We start from the raw sequence: 4,572 nt of genomic DNA, 5'->3' as shown, positions 1-4,572 counted from the left end.
GGTTCAGGGTTCAGGTTCTGGAGAAGGGCGCACACAAATGAAAAGAGACTAGAAAAGCATTAATTTTGGAAATGCGGGGCCAGGTGGGAGCCCAAGAGAGGATTACACCCCGCTCTGGCTTTGCTATTCCTTTTATTAAGATTATGGGGTACACCCATATCCTTTAGGCAGGAAATTCCAATAATAGCCAATCAGTAAGAATTTACATAAGACTAACAGGTGGAAGTTGCTTCAACTACCAATGTCTCAAATAAACAATGAGTGATTAGCTCCGAACTTTCAGAGCATTTAAGGTTGACCAGCCTTCCGGATTTCCTGTTCACATCTCTCTATTAATGAGACAATGTTCGGTTTCCAGCATAGAACTTTGTTTTTCTAAGTATTTTTCTGCTTTAATTTATGTTTTATAAGTACTTGGAGTTTCATTAAAAATATATTAACTTTTTTTAAAAAATATATTTTATTGATTTTTACAGGGAGGAAGGGAGAGGGATAGAGAGCTAGAAACGTCGATGAGAGAGAAACATCGACCAGCTGCCTCTTGCACACCCCCCACTGGGGATGTGCCCGCAACCAAGGTATATGCCCTGGACCGGAACCGAACCCGGGACCTTCCAGTCCACAGGCCGACGCTCTATCCACTGAGCCAAACCGGTTTCGGCAAGATATATTAACTTTTTATATTTAGGTAGTAACTCACCTTTTTTTCTGATAAATATTCTTGCCTTTGAATATATCACCAATAGCTTATCTATTTTTATGAATATTTGGTTATTTCTAATGAAGTCAGTATAAGCATTTCTGTATAATTCTTTATGTGGATATAAGTTTTATTTACCTTTGTTAAAAACTGAGTAAATAATATGAGTCGTTGAGTATCGGAATGTTTAAATTTACAAAGATCAGCATATTGTGGTCTAAACAGAATATATCTTCATGGATATTGTGGTTCAGTTGGTTGGGTGTGATCAAGGGTTGCTGGTTGAATTGCTAGGGATGTGTCTGGGTTGTGGGCCAACTTCCTGGAATGGGGAGTGCAGGAAGTGGCTGGTCTATGTCGCACTCTTCCATTGTGTTTCTCTCCCTCACTCTCCTCTCTCCAAAAATTAATAAAATTGCCCGTCTGGCATGGCTCAGTCATTGAGCTTTGACCTATGAACCAGGTGGCCATGGGTCAATTCCAGGTCAGGATACATTCCCGAGTTGCAGGGTACATTCCCAAGTGTGTGCTGTGCAGGAGGCAGCTAGTCAGTGATTCTCTCTCATCATTGGTACTTCTGTCTCTTCCTTCCTGAAGTTAATAAATATATATTTTAAAAATCAAGAAACTATTCCTTCAAAATAAAAGTAAGCTGATGCTTTAGGGTTGGGAAGGGGCCGAGCCTGCAACCAGAGGGGAAAGGGGCCGAGCCTGTGATCGGTGGCGCCGGGGTCCCTCTTCCCAAGCCTAAAGCCTGAGGCGAAGGCTTTAGGCTTGGGAAGGGGCCGAGCCTGGGATCTGAGGGAAGGGGAAAAAATAAATGGAAACATATCCTCAGATGAGGATAAAAAGAAAAATAAAGGAAGAATTGTCATATCCTATGAAAGTCACATCTTGAAAATGCTTAAAGAAAGTTTTCATTTTTTTCATGGTGAAGGGACTAGAGGTCTGTATTGATGAAAATACCTTGGCAGCTGCAGTGACTGACAGTGGCGGCAGCAGCGGGGTGATGGGGCTGGCGCCTTCCCCTGGTCAGCCCGGTTGCCTCCCGCAAAGGGAAGCCAGACTGCAGCTTAGGTCCGCTCCCAACAGGGAGTGGGCCTAAGCCATCAGTAGAACATCCCCTGAGGGACCCCTCTCCAGTGCACGAATTTCATGCACCAGGCCCCTAGTGTGTGTGTGTGTGTGCATGTGTGTATACACACACATATGTATATATATACCAGAGGCCTGGTGCACGAATTCGTGCATGGGTGGGGTCTAGCTGTCTGAACTCGATCAGGGTGGGAGGGGCTGATAGGTGGAGGGGTTGCGGGCAGTTGGCCTGCCAGCCCTGCCATCAATTGGTGTGAGGGGGTCCTTCACGAGGGGTGCCGCACAGGGGCAGGCCAGCCAGGGGGAGTTATTAGTGTCAAAGATCTTCACAGGGTGTATACACGTTTGCTGTTTGCTTTTGGATGAGTTGAAGGTTCAGAGGTGCTTTAGTGTCAGGGACACTTACAGCTTCTGTTTCTAAGCCTCTCCCAAGACAGGTAATGTGGTTTAGTTCCGTGTGGACAAACACTCTAAAGAGAGGCCGTGGTTTGATGTGGCTGCCCTCCTTGGTAGTAAGCAGTGGAGAGAGAACACAGGAAGATGGTGGTTGTGCTGGGCACCTCTCCTGGACACCTGAATCTTACATATGTTACATGGAATAAACATTAATATCTCAAGAAAATTGAGCACTGGTCCTTTGTTGATATGTAGATGCAATTTCCTTTAACAAAAAGACAGTGGAGTGCTAGCTTTAGCAGCTCATACACTAAAATTAGAATGATACAGAGAAGATTAGCATGGCCCCTGTGCAAGGATGACACGCAAAGTCGTAAAGCATTTTATCCATATTTTTATTTTATATTTATTTATTTATTTATTTATTTATTTATTTATTTATTTATTTTAAATATATATTTTATTGATTTTTTACAGAGAGGAAGGGAGAGGGATAGAAAGTTAGAAACTTTGATGAGAGAGAAACAGATCAGCTGCCTCCTGCACACCCCCTGCTGGGGATGTGCCCGCAACCAAGGTACATGCCCTTGACCGGAATCGAACCTAGGACCCTTCAGTCAGCAGGCCGACGCTCTATCCACTGAGCCAAACTGGTTTTGGCTATATGAAAATATTTTGAAAAAGACATTGGAAAAACAAAGATGGATATTGGAATTTTACTCATTTTGTACCTTTTTTGCTTTAGGAAATAAAAGTTTTTTGTATTGAAATAATATGTTTTAATACTTTTTGCTTTTTAATAAATATTTTAGTTGATTTTTAAATCATTCTTATTGATTTCATAGAGCAAGGGAGAGGGAGTTAGAAACATAAATGATGATAGCCCAGCCAGAATCGATCAGTGACATGGACCTATGATCCAGGAGTTCACAGTTCCAATCCCAATCAGGGCACATACCTGCCTCCCAGGGTAGCTCCCCTAATATGGGGAATGCAGGAGGCAGCTGATCAATGATTCTTTCTCACTATTGATGTGTTTTTCTCTCTCTCCCTCTCCTGGTACCCCAGCCTCTGCCTGCAGAGACATTCCCAGGCCAGGCACTTCTCACTCCCCCAATGCCCACAATCACCTTTGTCTTTGGGAGCATTTTAGTGAGAAACGGGACCTATAAGAAGCCACTGACTCTGCTGCAGGAGGCAGGTGCTGTGGGCACTCAGCTCTCATTGTGGTGCCCCACCTGGGAATCTCCAGCGGACTCTAGAGCTCCCTGAGTCTCAGTTGGCTGAATGTGACATGCAGATGATTGATGGCGCTTACTTTGTTGCCAGGATTCCAGGGTTAGATTTTTGAGCATTTTCTAATTCTCACAACAACTGGGCAAGAAGGAGAAAATTACATGGAGGATTATCGGCATTTCCAGGGACACATCAGACCGAAGACAGATTTATAAACACAATTTAGAGCAGACCCAGAACACAGCAAGCTAGAGCTTTCCCATTGCTTTCCGGGAACAGAAGAAAATGCTCAAGGCTTAGGTAACTTGGTTTTTATTGTATGTGTGTGTGAGTGTGTGCTTAATCCTGTCCCCAGGATGTTTTTTCTTTTTATTTTATTGGCCTTCCTCTGACATTCCACACTCCATTCAATGATTCCAAGTCTCTAAATTCATCCCATTTATCAGGGTGTTGTTTTTTTGTTTTGTTAAGATTCCATGTATGAGTGAGATGAAGTGATACTGTCTTTCTCTGACTTATTTCACTTAGCATGATGCTCTCCAAGTCCCTCCACGCTGGGTGAAAGGTAAAATTTTTTTGCTTTTTTATTGCTGCATGGTATTCCATGGTATAAATTTACCATAGTTTTCTATCCACTCATTTATTGATGGGCACCTGGGCAGTTTCCAGATCTTTGCTCTTGTAAATTGTGCTTCTATGAACAAAGGGGTGCATACATTCAATGTGATTTTTTTCAAGTTTCTGCGGATATATTCCAAGAAGTAGAATCAAAGGGTCAATTGTCAGTTCCATATTAAATTTCTTTTATGAAAGTTCATACTGATTTGCACAATGGCTGCACCAGGTTGCATTCCCACCAGCAGTATACTGGGGTTCCCTTTTTCCCACATCCTCCCCAGCACTTGTCCTTTGTTGATTTGCTGATGGCAGCCATTCTGACAGTGGTGGGGTGATACCTAATTGTTGCTTTAATTTGCATCTCTCTGATGATCAGTCACTTTGAGCATTTTTCACATGTGTCTCTTGGCCATCTTGTCCACACTGCAGCCCAGGCAGAGCTGACACTTCCAGTGGCATCAGAAGCAGATACTCTTAAGTATGAGAGTCTGTTTAGTGACATTAACTTTGTACAATGGATTCAGTGG

Source organism: Cnephaeus nilssonii (assembly GCF_951640355.1).
Source record: "Cnephaeus nilssonii genome assembly, chromosome: 20".
Classification (NCBI taxonomy): domain Eukaryota; kingdom Metazoa; phylum Chordata; class Mammalia; order Chiroptera; family Vespertilionidae; genus Cnephaeus; species Cnephaeus nilssonii.
This window is presented reverse-complemented; position numbering follows the sequence as displayed.